Below are 20,882 nucleotides of genomic sequence, written 5' to 3'. Positions count from 1 at the left end.
AATTCCTCAGAACGACACGTACCTGCAGAAGTAAAATCTCCATCTTGCACGAACAGCAATTTCTGCAGAGCAGTGCAATGCCGAGGTAGGGCAGCAGCTTATAATTGACTCAGATAAACCTTAACGCTCTTTACCTCCAGCAACGCAGCCCCGAGAAAGGTGTGAAATTCTTCCTTACCTGTGAAGCCATCAAAGACATTCTCAGACAGGGTTTCCAATTCCCCACAAATACACAGACGCGCCGGAGTAGGAGGTTAAAGGCCCGGGGATGGGCTCTTCTGGGTCCTTCTCCTTCACTCTGCCACTGACTCACAGGGTGACTCAAAAGCCAGTTGTTTCACTTCTCGGTGTCTTGCTTTCCTCATCATAAAATATTTATGTAACTCTCCACAGTGTTGAGAGGCTAAACTAATTGAAGCTAACGAGTGCTACAGAAGTGCAGGGTGTTTATTACAAAACCACCAGGGCCCATGGGAAATGGCTTTTGTGAAGCAATTTTTCATTCCTGGATGTGAATCACCTCCACCAGCTTTTATCACTAGCACCAACCTTCACCGTACTGTCTATACAGACAGAAGCAGAAAGCACCAGGGTGTATGTACATCCCAAAATACGACCAACACCTGTAAGGATCAATAGGAGCGATGAGAAAGAAACCAGCGATAGAAACAGGGCCCAGACCTTTGCAAACTCCTTTCACTTGCCAAGCAGACACACCCGTCCATGATGGTCTGGCTCCCTCATCCTAATCCAGGCTGCCCCTGTGTTCTGGTTGCTCCCACGTACAAATGTTAATTTTTCCTGATAAATAATAAATATAAGGAGGAACCAGAGCAAACTTGCCCTAAGATTGAAGAGGGTGCAGCTGTCAGAGCTGGTGGGTTTGCAGAAGGTCAGTCCTGTGCACAGTATCTGGTTTTCCCCTCTGGGTTCAGGGCACTTCCACACACCTGCAGACGATCGAGAGCTCCCTGCTACACAAGCTGCTAAGGACCTTTGCGCCTGCCAGTGGAAAGGTGGAGCAGTTAACAGCTCACGGTATACCCAGTATTTGGCCTTGCAAGCACCTGGTCAAATCTGCACTGATTTCTGGCTGGAAGTCAGCTGAATACCCCCCTGTACAGGTGGGCTGGGGAAAGAGCTTCCCTCTGGTTCACGATACAAGTTTGGGTCCCAGTCTGGAGTCAGCGAAAGCAAGTAGCAGGGCACACTGGGGCCAAAGTCAGCACTGCACTGCAGCTACCTTACGCTGGCGGCAAGGCAAGACTGGAAGGGAAATGCTACTGGAAATGCTTTGCGGGGAGGGACGGGGTGCTCCAGAAAGGGGGAAGCAGTACTTATGCTAAGAGGCGATGCAGGCACAAGAACAAAAGGGTTTCCACTGGCCAGGAATAAGTGTGGGTTGGCACAAGAGAAGGTTTCTATCCAGCCAGGCCCATACGCACTTTTGAGGCGGTGTTAAGACAAAGCCCGATAAATCCATGAACGGGATTACAGGCCACGGTCAGCTGTGCTCTCAAGCGGCTGGACTCAACAACCCAGGGCACCCCTGCCAGCCCCACGGACAAGTGGCCCGACAGCTGCTGCGGACCCCCCCGGGAGACGGCCAGCACACGGGGAGTCCCCGGCAGGCGTGGACAACACGGCCAGTTCTCCGACATGCTCCGCGCACACGGAGCCGGGGGACGGACGGGCCGAGCTGGAGACATCCAACAGCCTGGTAGCGGCTGCCGCTGGCTGCCACAGTGGGTCGGTATGGAGAGAAAGTCAGGACAAGCGGCCTGGACCTGAACCAGCCCCACCAAAACCCCACACAGAGATGACATAAACCCATCTTTGCACCACTGCCCGAGTCCCAGCACCATGACTCGGCCCCGACCTGGGCTGGACCTGACACCCACACGCAAAGCCGGCATTTAGTCCCTTCATCCCGGCACCAAGTATCTCGTTTCAATTTAATTTCACAGTTGTAATGGATTTTTCAAAAATATTCAAGAACATATTTACTTTCCAACATCTTATTTCCTTTCACATTTGAAAAAACTTTCTATCTAATCCCCCAAGTCATCCTGCAGTCTGAATAATTTCAGGTTTTTAATCAATAGCTGTCAGACTTGTCAAATTACTTTAGGGACCACAAAGCAATTTTTAAACATTCATAAACCCTCATAGAACAGTTAAGTGCACTGAATTTTAAAAGAAAGAGGAACTGAATAACACTGATCAAATAGGATTATATTCTGGCAAATTATAAATTAGTTTTTTTATGAATCATCTCACAGCTACTTATCTAGTGCCAGGCTTTCACTGCCTGTAGGAAAGCGAGCTGCGTGTTCACCTTTCGAGAAAGAAGCCCTTTTTTCTTAAGCTCTCAGGCACCTCTCTGGGAGCAGGGTGCAGCCAACTTTTTCTGCTGTCCTTCAAGAAACAACATCATTAGCTACTTCGTGGCTCTCTGAAGCTATCGGCACTGCTCTACGAGCCCTTCCCGGTAAACCACGTCGGCGCAGCAAGGCGAACGGGGGGGGGTTCCTGGAGTCGTCCGGTCCCTGCTCGTGCACACTGCAGCTTCACAGCAAAAAAATCACTTAACACCTTTTTATTTCTGATCGCTAAGATGATGGTGGGAAGGCGTGGTCTCCAGCAGGTGTGCGAGGGCTGGGTCACCCAAGCCTGAATGACTTTCTGTAATGGTGCTGAATATATGAGTTTCAGCCCTGATGCATCATCCCCACCGGCCTGCTGCTAGCACTGCCTCCACGGCCACACCACTCCAGGTCCACGCCGTGAGCTCCCTCCCTTCTGCTACCACGATGTCTACACGTTGCACCTGCGCACGCGCCCAGTAAGGTGGCGTTACCGGAGGATGGATCTTGTCTTTGCAAATGCAGTCGAGCTCGACTGGGACACACTCGCTAGCTAACAGGCAGGAGGCACATGTACAGCTTGGCTTTGCTTTCAGGCTGGTAACACTCGTATTAATAGGAAAAATGCATTGTGCGGAGTTAATGACTGCCAGTAAATCCAACAATGCAGACTGGGGAAGTCACGACCGAGCAGTGGGACCATTACAGGGCTGTGTGGGAACCCATGTGAAACTAGCTGTTAGTGCCAGTTTCCAAGGAAAAGTGCTATTATTGTCTCAAAAATCTGACTCCACGCATCCAAGGGGGATGAACCAGCCACGGGTCCTGAACTCTCTTGTGCCCTCTAATGAGGTTTCTTTTAGGTCGGGACTGAATCGCATTGAGAGGGCCATACGGAGAGAGCGCACTGCTGTTGCCGGCACCGTACCCGCTCCAGCGATGAAGAGAGGCCAGCAGTCTCTAGCAGCAGCAAACACCTATCGCCAGCCCTGCTTTTGCACGCAACACGTCATCGCAGCACGCTCCCTAATTGCAAGGATGCGGCCGAGACAAGGAAAATGAGGCAGCTGCTTGGCTCCATCGGGAACATGGGAAACCTTCCAGGAAAAAGCACAGCTCGGATCACAAAGACGAGACTAAGGAGGATCAAAAGAACGGAACATTTTTACCCACCATAAGCAGAACGGAGTCCAAATCCCGCTCCCCTGCCCTGACCTCATTGCCCTCCAGCTCAGCCTTCATCTTCCACTTCCTCGGGAGCAACAAACACTCATTTGTGCCTTTTAGCAGTGAAGCAGCAAGGCCTTCTTCATGCAGGGGGGCTCCTTAGATCTTCAGTGCGGCGCGCATTTCGGTACCGCTGCAGGGACTGAGCGCAGCACACACGGGTTGTCTGGTTGGACTTTCGAGGGCAGTTTAATCCCAGCTGCTGCTGGAGGCGTATTGTGGCAAGCAGGGAGGCATTTCTTTATTTCAGCATCTGAAATCAGAACCAGAGCAGCAGCGGGTACCGTGCTTGTACGAGGAGGTGGCCAGCAGCAGGCGCACTCCTCAAATTAAAAGCAAGAGGCTTGTGCCAGGTGTGGACCAGCAAAGAGGCTGGTTGGTCTCACGCTGGTACAAGTCAAGAGGAGGAGGTTTGGGAGATGGAGGACTGCAGGTGCAGGAGGGGACACACATCGGCATTTCAGTGACGTCCCCGACGTCCCCTAGGCTCCGTGTGTAGATGGACCCGAGTCGGATTCCCAATGCTCGGAAAATCCCCTTGCAGTAATTACTTCTATTAGTCTTTGCTTGTCGCGCTGCTCCCCTCCTTGCTATCCTGCAAACTGCTACCGAGCGGGCATAGAGCACGCTGTCCTGCTCTCCGATCTGCGGCAGCTCAGCTGCCCTTTGCCAGGACGTTCAACTTTAAACGTGAAACCTCTGCAAACAACACCGTGACTTTACCCGTTACTCATTTCCTGAGGCTTCTGGCTGCTGCCTGGATGGGCGAGGTGCCGACAGGGATGGGACGAAAGTGACTTACGCAGCTGGTTTAGTACGGTGACAGGCCAGGATTGCTGAGCATGTGCAGTTTCAGATTCCCAGGACAGGATATTCCCCGCGCACCGATTCGCATAGCCACGTGACCTGGTTTCTGACAGCTGGGCCAGATAAGGCCGGGATCTGGAAGCTGACTGTGTTCAGAGCTTGGGAAACCTTGCTCCCAGAAGCCAGCCTGCCAACATCTGTCCAAATCGGTTCCTTCGCCTTCACCTAGGTTTTATCTGTGGGTCTGGAAATACTTAATGCAAACAGCTCAGCCCAGGAAAAGAAGAGTGAGAACAGCTACTCAGACAAATTCACTAAGAAATCCAATAGCGTCGGACCTGACTAGCAGTAATTTGAGTTGCCCTCGTTTGTGGTACAAGTTGAAGAGGCAAAAACATTTCTGAATGAAGAAATATTAGTAAGTCACACATGTTTTTAAGGCTTAGTTTGCTTCCTTTTGGGTCTGGGCTCAGTAGGACTGGCAAGCTAGTTATTACCCTGCAGACATACCCCTGGGAATGTATTATTTCCCTTTCAGTTTTCTTTCTCTCTCACATCCACTTTATTATTATTTGTTGTTCTTCCCACTCCCACTGTGAGGTGTAAAAATCAAATACTCTCACCCCACCGGGCTAATACACAGGAGCCGGGAAGGACTTTCATATAATTACACGTATTGTACAGTCTAACCCCGAATAATGCTGTTCCAGGACCTAAAAACAGAAGTAAAGAACATGAATAGGACACTAATCGGATCAGTTCAGCGTAAGTGGCAAATCTGACATTTCCTTTCATCTTCAATCATTAACCCCGTGCATTACACATACATGGGGTGGAGGGGGGGGATGATAAAAATTCACACATTTCATTACTTCCCTGTAATAATAATAATAAAATCAGATTGCTTTTTGTCGTGAGATAATCTGTCCTGGGATTTGTTAACCTAAATTTAATTAAGGGAATTTTTCATTAAATGCAAAATTAAAGACAAGAGGCCCTGATTTTTGCAAAATGACAATGTAATGAAAAGCAGGGATTTGAAGGGCATAGAAGATGGTGCAAGAAAATGCACAGGAGGCGGCAAGAGCGGTTTCCCCTCGACAGCCACAAAAAACAGCCCCTCCTAAGACACAAGCACGTTAGAAAGATGGAAGAACTTACCATCGCGCAATCTTTCCTCCCGCACTTTCCAGGACCAGGAAGCAGTATTTAATGTAAACTCCAAAACCCATGGCAGGAAGTGCAGAGATCACGCTGCGCCTCTCTTTTTCCTCCTTGTATGGTCTGAACAGCTCTGATCTGCAAGCTGACTGTTGGCCCCAAGCCTTAGACCCCTCTGGTCTCAGCAAACCGTTCCAGTCCGGTCCACTGGGAACAATCATCACTAGTTAAACAAAGACTATATTCTAACGCGATGTAATGGGCTTTTAAAGGGGCCGTGCTCCAATTCCTAGCTCTTCCCAGTTTCAAGGCACAGGACTTTTTAAGCCCACGGACAGCAGAAGCCATGGAGAAGCTTGCATTTTACAGTTAAAAAAAATTGAAAATAAAAAGCTTGATGCCTCGCAAAGCCAGGGATTACACAGGGGGAATCAGCACAGAGTTGTTGCCAATCTCATCCACCTGGTACATCTCCAACTCCAGTGCTGTCAGATGGAGCTCGGGGTGTTACAAATGCAGGATCAGATCCGTCGTGCGCAAAAATGACAGGGCAATACTTTATCTGAGGCACCCGAACAACCAAGTCATCCTAACTTTCTCCAGTGTCTTTCTTCACAAAGCACTCTGCAAACTGCTGTCTTTGCTCTGAATTTGTACAGCCCCTTGCACCAGGGCACTGGGAAAGGCCAGGGAAAGAAATCACGCATGCAGAGCAGCGCTGCGGTGCTAAGACGACATGGCCAGTCCATTAAAAAAACCACGAGACCAAAGCCATTTGAGTCCTGATACCTGTCCCTTGCTCTCGTCTGGGCCCGGGGTTTTATGCCCACATTCCTCCCCCGAACTGGGCAAACTGATTACCAGGAAAGCAGAAGCACAGGTGAGCGCGCACAAAGTGCTGTAAAGCACATGAAGAAAACAACCTGAAAATACGACAGCGCAGGCGTCCTGAAAACATGCACAGATGTGATCTCCAAGCTGAATCTCTCCCCGTAGCCCTCGCGCTGCCCTCAGCAGATGGGCGGATCTACGGTTGGTGAAACGGAGGCATAAAGAATTCATTTGGCAAAGATCAGGCGGCAAGAAAACGAGAGGTGTAAGAATGGGACCCAGGAGTCCTGGCGCCTGGCCGCCAGATTCAACCATTAGGTAACTCGGCTGCTCGCATTTCTGCTCTCGCGCTGTGCTGGAGCTCACTCCAAGGCTCTTTCGTTGCAGCGAGGGGCGTGGGCAGGTCCTGGTATCTGTTTTTCAGCTAGTCATGCTTATCTGTACGTGTGAATGCATTTTAGGAGCACTGCTGAGGCCTCAGGGAGCTGTTTGGTGGTTGGAAATAACTAGTATCTGGCAGCTCGGTTCCTACCCGACGACAGCAAGTCAACAAACCAGCTCTTGCTTTACTTTGGAAAAAGACAGAGCGAACAGGCAGCGCACGGCTGAGATCTGCGGGTTCGCGGGGAGTCCCGTTAACTTAATAACAAAGTTCAGTTTCTCCAGCATCCTCACATCTGCCATCTCTACAGCTGTCTTCACGCCCTGTTTAAATTCACACCAGAAGAGAGAGCTGCAGACTGGCCGTGAAGTATGTCTGGAGTCTACTCTCATCCTCTTCCTTATGGCCCTGAAGACATTTATCGTCGCGGTGGCGTGGCGTGGCAGCTATATATTCTTAGCAGCCACTTCATCTCTCTCCCAGCCTTCCCCTGAACGCAGTGGTGGGACTAGAAATAACCGTCTTCCCCAGCCCGTTCAGCTTCCATGCACACTGGCCTTAATGGGCACAGGCTTTAAAACACGTAACTGCTTTTCACAGCCGAGTAACTCCAGTTGCCACTGCGTAGTCGCGTTGCAGGAGCAGTAAATAAACCAGAAAAGCTGGCCCTTTGCCTCCTGAGAAGGATCGGTGTCACCTTTACAGCGAGGCGGCCCAGGGGCACCGGCGGGGGGAAAGGGCCCCTGCTTTTGATTGCACGAAGTGCCCCGGGCAGCGGAGAACTTTGAAAGGACGGAGCAGAGAGAATGCCCAACCAGGTGCTGGAGGGCAAGGCCCATCCCTTCTCAAGGAGGCAGCTGCTGCGTTGGCGGTGACGTCTTCTACGCCACCTTCGTCAGGGAGGAACCAAACTTGCATCACATTATTCGAGTCTTACGAAACCCAGAGCAGCGATTCCTCCTGCAGAGGCTGCATGAAGGCTCGGCCCCGCCGGCAAGGACTGGGGGCTAAACATCTTCCAACGGGCCTGCCCAAAGGGGTTCGCAGCTGGAAGGGACCTTACAGATCATCGGGTCCAGCGTAGGGCACTTCTGTATCCTACCAGGTGTTTAACACGTGACCCAGCAACACGTCTCCCTTCCCTCGCCTTGCATCACCAGTCCCCGCTCTGTTTCGCGCTCAGACCGAAGACCGTGGTCATTCGTTTGCATTACGTTCCCATGCCACAAATCCCATAAGCACGGCGCGCGCCAGGGCTGCTCCCACAAGCCCGGGGCTGGGGTGCACAGCAGACTCCCTGCGCCCCTGGCACCATAACAAACCTGTTTTAGGGCTAGGGTTCCAGGGGAAATATTGGGAGATCTGGCCGTAACACACTCACCCTTATAATTAATACCAGGCTTAGTGTGTCTGAAGGCTAAGAGGCCTCCTGGGTGCTTGATCGAGGAATAACCTATTTAAGGGCCGTACTTACTGTGTGTCATGGACGTGCGTTTAAAAGGGTCTCTGGGGCCCAGCTGTTCGGCTTGAAAGAGCTCAGATGTCCACGCACAGGCCCCTGCAGTCAGCTGATCAATAAGACAGACGGGCAGGGAAGTGATTTTGGTCTCATTTCTATCCATCTCTCAACTCACCACGAGAAAGTGCCCGAAGAGAGCCAAGGTGTTACGAGAAATGAAAAGCCCGCCTGACAGGTCGCCGCGGTTCTCTCCCCCCGTACCACTGCCGCCGACTTGTGAAGTCGACCCCTCCTTCATCAGCACAGCCCACTGCAGGGTCAAGTCCATCGCTCCTGGGCTTCCACGAGCGATCTTAGGAGCAAGGCTGTGCAGTGGTTATTACAGCCGTTGCGGCCACCTGACCCAAGCACGAGCCTGGGAACCTGGGACTGAGGACTCGCCTAGCTCTAGGCACCACGACTTCCACCCCGGCCCCAAACATCTTGCAAAGTAGACACTCTTCTCTGTCTTGGGACACTTAACTTTTGCCTCAGTATTCCTATCTGTGAAATGGAAATACTGCTTGTGGTTGATACCTCACAGGGCTGTTGGAGGACGAGCAGATTGATATTCAGTTAGTGTTACGCATGTGCTAGGTACTGCTCTCACCCAGACTGGAAAGAAAATTAGGAAGCCTGCATGCTGCTTTTAGGTCCGTTTCCCTCAAGGATATTTGGTAAGACATACCTTTCCTATTGCTTTCATTGCTCCCCTTGCCCTGCACCCCAGACCAGGTCCCTCTTCCATGCCAAAAGGAGCTAAAACCTGATGTTTCCAGAGAAACTTGTAAAAAAAAAAAGAAAAAAAAAGGGAAAATATCATTGCTGACCCTTCCAACTAGGCTTGTCGAATCCGCAGGCCTTTTAATTCCCTTTCTGTTCATATTCCACCAACCTAGGCTGCTCACCCAGAGATACTTCTCTCTTCACCCCTCTTTCTCCTCTGGTTTACATCCAGCCACAGTACATTTTTGCTCAGAGCTGGGTGATGAAAATTCATGTTGATGTTGCACTGTGATTTAGGAGTCTCTCCTCCCCTTCCCACGCATGGGTAATTCTATTATTATTCATAGGAGTGCAGTGGCGTACATGCATGAAGGGGAGAGGGGCCACTCCTCTGAGACTAGCAAACAGGAATCATCACAGAGCAACCCCTGGCCTCCGATCCAGCCTCCCCCTGTGTTGCTGTGTCCAGGTCTGCAGCCGCAGGGCAGCTCAAGGACTTCCCTTATTTGCCTACTTAAGACCCGGGCATGTCATTTTTTCTTATACTTGTAAAAAAAATAGGAAGGTGGCGGCCAGATAAATCAACTTGATTCTGCGGCTTTGCATAGACAGAACAGAACCGCTGGCAACGTTTTGTTCCGTGGCACCATCAAGAAAGCAGGGAGGCAGCGCCTTGAAAAATTAAGTGCCTCTTGAAAGAGCAACTAGTCTCTTTATAAGCACTATACGTTTCAGAGGGCCCTCATACAACGTGCAGAAGGTCTCCGGGTAGCGCATCTATGCAAAGATGAGCCAGCTGAGCGCATCCAAGTGAAAGTTTGCCACAACAAGGTAACAAGCTGCTCTGAACACCTGGCTGGAAATCCCAGCTCGCTGCCCCGGGAGTGTGTGGAGCACGTGGCTCCTGTCCCGCAACCTCCTCCTCTTCTTCAGGTCGCTAGGGACAGACATTACAGATAAGCCAGCCAGTTAAAGTAATCAGAAACTGGTTTAAACCAGTAACAGAACAGAAGTTCACTGCACATAAACCGGTTTCAAAATGGCTGAAACTGGTTTATGATAAACCTGATTGAACGTAGTATCAGAATTGACTGATTTGGGTCAAACCAGTTTATGAAACTTCTGTCCCAGACCCCTTCCTGGTTTAAGTTAAATCAGAGTCCCTCAGCATCCCAGCATGCCTTGCAGCCCTGGGCTGTGCTGTGCTGTCTGCTCTAGCAGAGAAGGGGTGGGGGGGAGGCAGGGACTACCCCTCAAGGCAAACCCTGGCTGGGGTCTGGGGCCAGGGAGGGGGCTAACCCCCCTTCCCCAGTACAGAGCTGCCCTGCCCCGCTGAACTTACTGACACTTACTGCTGGCTGCAACTGTGGACTACAAATCCCAGAAGCACCTGGATGCAGGAAGAGGAGGTAATGAGTAACGCTGCAGAGTCTTGCTACTGTGACTGTGGACCACAAAACACAGAGATCTCAGGGGCAACAGGAAGAGGAAGTGACTACACACCCTATGCTGGCTACGTGCCAGAGGCATGCTCTAGCACCCCCCAGGTTCCAGCCTGAGCCACTGCAGGCATGTGACTGCATTTCCTGAATCAAAAGTGAATGCATGTCCAGTTGTTTCTCAATTTAATCTCTGCAGTTCAGACTAACCTGCAAAGACTGAACTGATTCAGCCTCGGGCTTTTTGACTATCTGGACGTCGCCTTAAGGTGCAACATGCAGGCAGTCATCAAAACCAGGCCCTGCCGTCATGTTCACTTCCCAGGCCCACATTGTGTTCATGTGCAGGACAGGAAGCGGCAGTCAAAAGGTGCCGTGAGTCAGTAGGAAACAACGGTCTGGGGCTCCATCTAGGATGACTAAAAACACGACAACAACAAAAAACCTCCCAGCACGGGGCCCTCCAGAAAACAAAGGACATTTATCTATATATAGACATGCTTTAGCAATGGCCAGCACCATCTGTTAAGGGGAGGGGAGATGGGGAATTAAAAGAGTATTCTTGTATCTGCCCAAAATAGGGAACGAGGGGATAAGCCTCTCGTAGTGAGAGGAGGGGAGCAGGGTACTGGGCCTCTGAGCGCCAACGCACCATCTCTTGCTCAGGGGTGTTGCTAAGTCATTAAAGCAGCAGAGTGGGAGTCAGGCGTCCTTGGTCCTGTCAGCACTCATTAGGCATCATGCAAAATCCTTGTGCTTATGTTACAGGGCAGCCGTGAACCTGAACTGGCTAATGTCTGGAAAACTCTCTGGGATCCCTCATGGAAAGCTGCTACAGAGAGACAGCGCTGTAGCTTTATCCTTCCATTACCTGCCTTTGTGTTACGTATACATGCATCTATACCTACCCGTGTGTGTGTGCACATTATAATGTATATGCAATAAGTAACATAACACGCATCTACAATCCACAGATACACCCCCACACGCATGCGCAGGGTCCAGCCTCATTTCTAGGACAGGCACAAGAGCCCGCGAAGGAGGATGCCAGCTGTGTTGGCAACTCCAGCATCTTTAAAGGGGTGGAGTGCAAGAGCTTCAAATATTACTCAGCTTAACCAGAGCTCGGCTGAAGTAGGGCCCCTTTAACAAGCTGGATGCTCTAAAAAAGCTTGAATCACAGCGAAGTGATTGTGTGACCCACAAGATGCAAGCAAATAGCCGTGTAATGCACAGACACGTGTGCATGCACTTGCACACGCGCAGAAGCACAGACTAAATCTCATCCTTCTCATGACAGAGGCAGCACTTGACCTCAGGGACTTTGATGTTTCTTTTCTTGCTGCCCCCTGCAATTAAACTGCACTGAAGACTACTCCAGAAAGAGAAGACACGTCTTTCCTGGACACACAGGGCTGGCACCAATTAACTTGGAGCGTGGGGACTGTCTGGTGGGTTCCTTCTCCTCCACCAGGCAGTGTTAGTTTTATTTCACGTATGTTGTGAACCACTGATGCGTGTAAGGCGTCTCACACGCCAAACCTGCGCGCGCTCGTCACTGACTCCAAACCCAAACTTGATGACTTACGAAAAAAGAAACCTTCCCTGCTGACTCCTCCACCCGGAGCAAACAAGGGAAATGCCCCATTGATTAACAGAGCCACGGGCTGCCGAACGAGCCTGGGGGGCGGGAGACGCTGCCTTGCTGTGAGCTTTATTGAGAGTTTCTTGACGCTTGGCATTCCTCCTAAAGCCGCGGCTCCTGGAGTCACGTGACTATCAGGATCTCCACGTCCTTTTTTAATTTCCTAGTCCCCCTGCTTGTGGAGAAAGGCTTGGAAACGTGACCCTTCTGGGCTGCAGATCCCCAGTGCAAACAGGAGGAGCACAAGGTTTACTATTTCTTATCATTTCTTCCGCTTCACTCCAATCAAGGGATTTTGGCCGGGACACGCATGAGGTCTGAACACCTGGGGCTCACCCCACTGGGACACTGCTTAGACTGCAACGTCCCTGCGGCAAGGACTGTGTTTCTACAATGACCCCAACTCAAGACAGGGGAGGAGCTGACAAGCCAGGGGGGCATCAATGCTGCTGGAAGCCCCTGGCTGACCATGCAAGCCCCCGAGCAGCAGACACGTTCCCCTGGGGCGAGCAAGCCCTCTCATTTTGGTGAGCAGATAACAACGCAGACACGAACACTGGGATTCAAAGGTCTCATTGTCGGACTGGCCTGTTTTTTTCCGCTGAACAACACGGTTCCCCACTGCGAGGTAACCAAAAAGTGCCCAGTCAGCACTGGCAATCCGTGATTAATTTGTCGCAAGCCGCTTTGCTCTCCGCAAACGACAAAGCTCATCAATTCTCATTTTTATGGATGCCGTTCTGGCCAAGGGCGCTGGCTGGCAAGGGGCTGGCACGTGCGGCTGGCATCCTGGGCCACTACCTGAGGATGCTCGCTGAAGCGTGTAGAAGCCCAGGCCTTGACGCCATCTGCCTGGGGTTAACCCCAATTTACCGGGGTGGCCTCACTAACTCACTGTCTCTAGGATGCAAGTGCACACGCACACACTCCAGATACTCCTACTTACTCTGTGCAGCAGCTCACCATGCACAAACAGCTGCAAGCTGGGACTTAGCAAAAAGGCCCCTCTTCAGCCTCATTACGAAAAAGCTGCCTTGAGGTGTTATTTGGAATGTGGTTAATTAATTCTCCAGGTCCTCGGGGAGCTCCCGGATGAAATGGAGCCTGCACCAACACCGACCCGACAGCTCGGTAACACTGTGTGCAGCAAGCAAGCCTGCCTCTGAAGGCTGTGAAGGCTGCAGAGGGGAAGTGCCCGCTCCCAGAGTCACGGAGAGGGGAAAGCGCCAAGACCTGGAGATTCCTCAAAGAGCGGTCCAGCTACTGCCACAACGCTGGGGGTACTGCCTAATGCAAGGCTTCGCCACAGATTCATCACATGACCCAGGGCAAGTCACTTAACTTGGAGCAAAGCAATTGTGGGCTGTGCTCTGGACCTAGTTAAGAGCTGCCTCCTTACTCCGACGAGCAACAGCCGTGGATACACCTCGACACTACAGCAGGTAGCGCCAGTGATGCACCACCCAGCATTTCTCCTTGTAAGTCAGTACTGAACTCACAGCCCAGGACGTTAATGGAGAAGCTGCTGCTGAAACATAACCATGGTCCATGCGTGCTCATGGACATTCAAATCCTACCTTGGGAGGAGCTGGAGTTGCTAGCCTGGCTCTCCTGACCAACATCCGCCTTAGCTTGCATTCAGCTTTTTCAAATTCCCTCTACAGCCTTGATGAGAGCGGACTTCCCCTTGGCTTTGCACCTTTAACTGCGTGCTAAGTGAAGCCAGCCCTCTGCCCGAAGGGGCTCCTTCAGCCTTGCCAGTGGCGAGCATTGAAACACAGAAGATCCCTGGTTCCCAGCAATATCCAAGAGCGCATTCCTGCCTCTTTCTGCGCAACGCCAGCTGGGGGGAAAGCCTGTGCGATGCATGTATGCACACCACAACTAAGTGGCTGGGGCTCAATGCACTGTCCATAACAGACGGCCCTGTTTCCTCCCCACGTCTGTGCCATCATTCAAGCGCTGTATGTAATATCCTGGCACGGACACCAACTCGCCACTTTGCAACCGATCTAGGGGCAGAGATGCCAACACGTCCATCCGCCTGTGCTTTAGAAGGGAGGAGTTTGCAAGATGCGTTCCAGCTTCTTCCTGGCAACATCAAAAGTGAATGGCCAGAGACTCCCTAAGAACATGGCTCTCTGCCCACCATTTTCAGGCATCCTCGTTCCCCTCTTCTTCCTCCCTTAGGGACCGCGCCTCTGGCCACAGGCCCAGACTCACTTCAGCTGGTGAACCCGCTACTCGCTGCTCGTCTGACAAGAGTTAGGTCTCCCGTGCAACCGGCACTACTGACTTCCATTTTACCTTGAAAAACTAACACATAGCGAATTAAACTCTCTTCACCTGCCCAAGCCCAGTGCTGAGAGTCTACCAAACAGGCTGCGCGGTGCCAAGATTTAACAGCACTCCAGTCCGCCCTTCTCGCCGCCTTTGCATCAACAGATCTCAAAATGCCGGGCAGGCATTCATGTCTTCAGCTTCCCTCAACCCCCGTGAGCTGTGCAAGGGGGGTCTACAGGAACCACTGCATCAAGTACTGCAACGCCGCAGAGCACGGCAGCATCTCGACAGGGCGCAGCAGTGCTACACACCTGCCTAAAGCAGGCAGCAAAGGATCCTGGCAGCTTATGGGAGGGGATGGATGTCCCTCAGAGGTCACCGACACACCCCATGCTGCACAAACACTTGGGAAAAGTTCAGGGCAGGCCCATTAACACGCAAAAGGGACAGGCTGCTCAAATTCTTTTGCTGGCGCTGTTTGATCATTCTGGTTTCCACATCTTTGCCATCAATCTCTTGGCTGCAGCCCAGCTGCTGGGCGTCCTGTTTGCTGGCTGGGAGCGGAGTGGGCGCGCGCTTCCCATCCGGGAGAGCTCCACCTGCGCTTGCCAGGCTCGCACCTGCCCGCAGAGAACACCCCTGTCCCCCGCGCTCCCGATCGCAACCTGCAGCCTGACTCACCGCTGCTGAAACAATGGGCTCCAGCTGGCCACGAGGCTGCTCGTGTCCAGGAAAGGGCTCTGCTCTGCACTTCTGGAGCGGTTCTGCTGACTAAGGCCTTGCTCATTTCCTTCTCCGGTGCAAAAAGTCTGGAAAACAGCCTGGATCCTGCTGAGCCCCGTCCAGCTTGTCTTTCCAAGGAGCCCAGTGATAGGGACTGTAAGTGCCTTACGGAAACGTAAGCCCGTGCTACTCCTACCGCCCATCACAATGCTGTCTGGATGCCTGGTCACCTGCTGCACAGGGATTTCCATGCCAGTCAGGTCCAAAGGGCCTCCCATGAGTTGTCTCCATGTGCTGGAGGGGGAGCATGCCCCGTGCCCCGGTTGAGAGCTGCAGCGCAGAGCGCCCATCGCAGACCCGCTGGGCGGTGCACGCGTCCTGCTGCTTTTCAACTGGGGCCTCTCGGTCTGGCTTGGGGAGGACCCATGGCCTTTCAAGGGGAAGGGGCAAAGGGAAGGAACAGGGAGTACGTGCGGTTCAAAGGCTACCCCTGAAGGTGCCAAGCCAAAAACTGTTTGCGGCACAAACCTGGGGCCCATGTTTTCACTCATCCTCCCCCAGACCTGGTATCTGGAGGTGCTGAGCACCCACCATCCCGGCGAGGTCAGCGCCTGCGCTTTTCAAGCAGGTGTGGGGGATTGAGAGCTGAGGCACCCCCACATTGGTGGCTGATTCAGGAAACACGGGCATCTTTCCCCCCTCCCGGCAGAGGCAGGAGCAGCTCTTTGGAAAAAGCGCTGCACCACAGTGGGCGATTGCATCTTAGATGGTTAAATCCATCATCAAAATTACAGATGCCTGAAACGGTGGAACTCTAAGCCCGCCGCGGATGAGGGCGGTGCCGTGCGATACCCTGCAGAGCCAAAGGGAGCATTTTGAATAAGAAAAGGTGTTATTCCTGTCACTTTAACAGCAAACGAGAGCTCACAAAATTACCGAGCGCTTCCTCTCCCCGCACACGATCTTCCCGGTCTCTGCGATACGCACCCTGGGGCCACGCAATCCGAGGAAGCTGCTAGGATGAAAAAGAAGGGAAAAAACCACCAGGCGCTTGCACACACGCAGCAGCTTGGGCCTGCTGGGGAAGGAACAGTCGCACACACATGGCTCCCGGGAGCGCGCAGGGAGCTCACCATTTTCCTGGAGAGCGCCGAACTCCCCTTTGTTTACCAATCCGCTTTTGCACCCGCTGCACAAGTGTCTCCTCGTTTTAATACTGTCAACTAATGAGGCCACCCGAGGCAACGCGGCCTCTTAGGAGTCTGTCTGGGTTGTTGTTTAAAGCCTGAGTGTGGAGACGAGCGCTGAGGTCATTCCCGGGGACAGCAAATACTAATTGCTACAAGCTGGCTTGTGCCTGGGGCCCGCGAGAGCTGGAGGGGCGCTCAGCACAATGGCGCCGTGCTCCCATCCTGCCGTGGGTGCTGGCCACGCTCTCGGGGCCCAGCCCCAGCTGTCCACACCGGCCCACGGAGAAGCGCCGAACCGCCGATAGCCGAGAAGCAAAAGACAGCGAGTGGAGTCAAATCAATTTGCCTCTGAACGTTAACGTGACTATTAATTACCACTTGCCTGGCAAAAACGAACGGTTGGAAATGCCAGGCTGCGATTTAATGTGAACAAATTCAAGCACAGCCGTGACCTTCCCCTCCGCCTGACGCCTGCTGCTTCCCTCGCTGCGCCCCCCTCCCCGAGCCTCGTCCTCGGCCCCCACGGGCTCATCTCGCGGGGGCAGCACCAGCATCCCGATACGAGGGGTGATGCTCAGGCCCACATCTCAGGCCGGGCCCCGCAACCCACCGGCTCCCACGAGGGGCTTGACTCAGGGTCGGGATTCGCTGCTTTTAATCTCTCAGCTGTACAGATCATGGGAAACACCCGCGATCCTCACACCTCCATGAGTCTTGGGTACTTCTGGCAAAGAGCAAACACCGCAAAGACGAAGACAGCCCAGCCACGCTTCATTCTGCAAGTGGCCTTTGCCGTGGTGCCACTTTTCTCAGCTCCCCTATCTTGGATTTAAATTCAGTGAGAGTCGGTGCAAACCCCGATGCAAAGCAAAACTTTCACTGCTTTTATTTTAATGATGCAGACCCCGGGTCTTGCCGTTTGCTTTTTCAATCTTCACCTTCCTGCAGTGCTGGGAGCCCAGCAAGGGGGATGGGGACCGACTAGTGATACGAGAGGGGGTGCCAGGCGAGGGAAGCCTTCTCACTTCGCTGCCCTCCTGGGAACGAAAGCAGGAAAGGAAACAAACTGCACAAATGGCGACGGATAGACCTGGCTTGAAAGATCCCAGCCAGGCTCAGAGTCTCCGGAGGCACCCACGATGCTAGGGAAGCGCAGGAGGAGTTTTACCTCAACTGCCTTCCTTCAAAGTCAGAAATTATGGACAGCTGCCACGAGCATACCCACCCGCAAAACCCCAGCGTGCACACAAGTCCTCGGCCTCTTCCACCGTCTCGGGAATTGTCCACCTCATCTGAACTCTCCGAATTGCGTATAGAGCATTTTGCTCACGCAGCCCATGTCCCCCTCTGTACATGTGCATGTGCATGTACGTACACGCTGACAAATCCAATCTCGTGCCTCTTTCCCTACAGGCTCACGGGGAACACCACTCAAGCAAGCTGTTCTAACACGGTTATTCCCCTTGCCCTTCCTGCCTCCCTCCCTCCTGGTGAACATGTCTGGAGAAGGCGTCTTTCCTTGGCTGAACACAGAGGCTGGCTGGAAGTGCAGCTGCCTCTGCCCCCACAGGCCGATTTCACAGGAAGCAGCACAAACATCTGCATCGTGGAACTGGCTGCTCAACTCGGTCAAATCCCAGCGCCGAGCAAACCGAGCCTCCGGACTGCAGCCGTGGCAGGAGGCTGTAACCACCGGCAGCTCTTCAAGGAAGAAACAACCCCCAAAAACCCAAACCATGAAGTCAAAACGCTGTAAATAAATCACTTGCTTTTCAAATCAAAAGCAAGGTCCGGAGGGTGCAGGAAATCAATACCTGGTGCTCTCCCACTCCCTGCCTCCATAACAAGCTCCAAGGTGGTGCTGGAAAGAGGGAAGCGAGAGGGCACTTACCTAACTGTTCTGGGGATGGAAAAACCAGTGTGCGGCAGAGGAAGGACGCTGGGCTCCCAGGACGCTCAGCTCTTCCGAGTCCAGCACGGGTCCATTTTCTCCCGTTGCAGAGCCCCGATGCCCACGCTCCGTGCTCTGCCTTGCCTGTATGAGCTGATTTCTGAGCCGCCTCCTGCTTTCCAACTCCAGCACTGCCCAACTTCCTCTGCAGCTGATAGCCGGATTATTAAAGTAAACTGACTGCTGCCCTTTGTGAAGGGAGGTGCGGGAGAGCGAGGGAAGCCCAGATCCGTCCCTTCTTTTGTAATTCAAACCCTTTCTTTAGCTTCCCTGATTGGGAGGAGAAGCATCTGCTCCCAGCCTTTCCCCAGCTGCCGAGGCGCTCACGCAGGTACTGGCTCTGGTCCAGACTGGAGGAGCCACATTGCAAATCAAATTTACGTGACAAAGCAGCTCAGCTCTAATTAAACGTAATCTACCCTGCTTTTGTATCGTCTATAATTAGAGCGGTACAGCAAACACACGGGGAAAGGAGCAGGGGGACCTGCCCACGGCTCTGCGGGCGGGCAACGTAGGCGCGCTAGGCTCTGCACGCCTCCCAGGAGCTAAAGACTTCCATTAGGCCATTAGGTAATAGACTTCTGCCCATTTCCAATGTGGAAATCTCCATCACTGCCCAAGATAATTGACTGATCAACAGCAATAACAAGGGATTTGGTTGCTCCTGGGGGAAGGCAGTGTCAGCTCAGGTTTCCAAGCTCTCCGTGAGAAGCGGGCACTTGCCCCTGAAATCCATCAGTAAAGCATCGAGACTCTTGCCCATGCATTTGTGTGGGGATGGGCAGGCACATTTTCATCATGTCCTGACCGTACTTTAAGAGCTGGCGCCATACAAGTGCGGGGTGCAGGGGCCTATTTCCCGCTGTTTGTAATTCACCCTTTAAATGACAGGAGGTGCCACCAGTCCAGGTACGGAGTGCTAACTGGACTGGCATGCGCCAGGAAAAGCCTCCCGATGGGAGGAAGCGTGGTCTTGTGGTTACAGCACTGCTCTGGGGCTGCAGGTCAATTCTGGCTCTGGCACAGCCGGCTGGTGTGGCCATGGTCACTTCTCTTCACCTCGCTGTGCTTCTGCACAAGGGGTTAATAATATCTCCTGTGTCTGCATGTGGTCTGTCTCGTCCGCTAGGACTGTGCAGTGCTCAGGAAGGGGACAGTCTCTGATGGCACGTTCCTATTTAATGGGGTGGATGAGAAGCCCAGTGCACGAACTGCTTATGTCCAAGGCTTGGGAACCAGAGAAAAAACAAGAGCAGCTTGAAAGTCCCCTTCCTTGTCCTGCCTTGGCTGCCGCTGTCCTGGAGTGGGGACAGCCCCACTTACATCTGGTCAGCAGAGTGAGAAAGGGAGCCCCGGTGAGCTCTCACGAAGGGCCTAAGTTAGTTCCCCTCTCCAGGAAAACCCTGTTGAAACCCAAACTTTTCCTATCAGCTCCACCCAGAGTAGCAACGAACCGTCAGCTCTAGTGGCAAGACAGGCTGCTGTGCACCACGGTTTAATTTCCTAATGCAGTCCAATGGCCAGGCAGGCTGTCTCCGCTCAGAAGATTTTAATTCACTCCATCAATTCAGAAATTACAGCCAAGGACAAAAGTGGAAAAGGAAAATGGACTATCCTGCTCGAGTTCCCACAATCATAGACTCACAGACAACAGGGCTGGGAGGGAGCTCATGGGGTCACATCCAGTCCAACCCCCCGCTCCAAGCAGGACCAGCCCCAACTACATCATCCCAGCCAAGGCTTGGTCTACCTGGGATTTAAAAGCCGCCAAGGATGGAGACCCCACCACCTCTCTGGGTGACCTGTCCCAGTGCTTCACCGCCCTCCTCGTGAGAAAGGTTCTCCTAATATCCAACCTCAACCTCCCTTGCTGCAGCTTGAGCCCATTGCTCCTTGCTCTGTCACCTGCCCCTGCTGGGAACAGTCCAGCCCCATCCTCTTTGGACCCGATCCTTCCCTCCCCCCCAGCAGAAGGCAAAGCCCGCAACTGTCACACCTCCCAGCTCAGGCATCTAAGACCACCCACCCCCTTGGTGCTGACAGCCGGTTGCTGGCACTGCTAGTTTGTCTTGCACCTTCCACGCAAGCTCGAAGGAGGAGGAAGCTGAGACTGACTAGGAAACGACACATCCTGCCACAGGGAGACTGCTGAGCAGAGGTGCTGGGGGCTGAACTGCCTTCGCCTGGAGCTGGAAGGAGAAAGCAGCCGAGGCGTTTTCTGTTACGGCATCGCACAACGTCCTGACCGGGCTTCAGCAGCTGGCGCGAGACTCCCGGCTGGGCCCAACCGGCGCTCCACCGTCCCGCCAACCTCGACGAGGCAACTTCCTAACTCAGCGCGTGACACTTGCAAGGCACGTGGGCGTGCGGGCCTTCGCCTCCAACTCGTGTTTAACCTGAGCTCAGTTGCTCTGGCACCAGAGCCCTGCCGTGTCCCAAGCTGATAGACAAGAAATAAAACTGTCTTTGTAGATACTCACAAGGAGGCAACAAGGGCAAGAAAAGGTCAACTGAAAAGGAAACAACATTTCTGAGGATGCATTTGCAGAATGACAAATGAGAAGAAGCCAAGCGGGGCCTGCAATTCTTGCACCAACCTAGCAGCAGACAGGCTAGAGCCTGTTCTCGCTGAAGTCAATGGCAAAGCTCCCGC

General features: G+C 52.9%; 1 protein-coding gene and 1 long non-coding RNA gene across 10 annotated transcripts in view; both read right to left on the bottom strand.

The window, feature by feature from the left end:
• DAB2IP (DAB2 interacting protein) overlaps positions 1-20,882 on the bottom strand; it is a 247,409-nt gene that overhangs the window by 76,873 nt on the left and 149,654 nt on the right. The window contains exons 1-2 of one of the 9 annotated variants that reach the window (XM_019540981.1): positions 6,485-7,012; positions 5,562-5,784 (exon numbers count right to left, since the gene is read on the bottom strand). The exons of 7 other annotated variants lie outside the window; for them this stretch is intronic. The gene's annotated coding sequence lies outside the window, so the exon portion shown is untranslated. Of the gene's footprint in view, positions 1-5,561; positions 5,785-6,484; positions 7,013-20,882 lie in introns of those variants that run through there. One more of the 9 variants, XM_019540979.1, reaches the window with a different exon arrangement.
• On the bottom strand, positions 1,929-5,555 carry LOC109314045. Its single transcript, XR_002102207.1, has 2 exons — positions 4,317-5,555; positions 1,929-3,846 (listed from the first exon to the last, which is right to left on the bottom strand). It is a non-coding gene; the product is annotated as an uncharacterized LOC109314045 (long non-coding RNA).

Source organism: Crocodylus porosus, unplaced genomic scaffold, assembly GCF_001723895.1.
Source record: "Crocodylus porosus isolate Cpor-Errol unplaced genomic scaffold, CroPor_comp1, whole genome shotgun sequence".
NCBI lineage: Eukaryota > Metazoa > Chordata > Crocodylia > Crocodylidae > Crocodylus > Crocodylus porosus.
The sequence above is the reverse complement of the archived record's forward strand: the minus strand, read 5'-3'. Positions and strand labels throughout refer to the sequence as shown.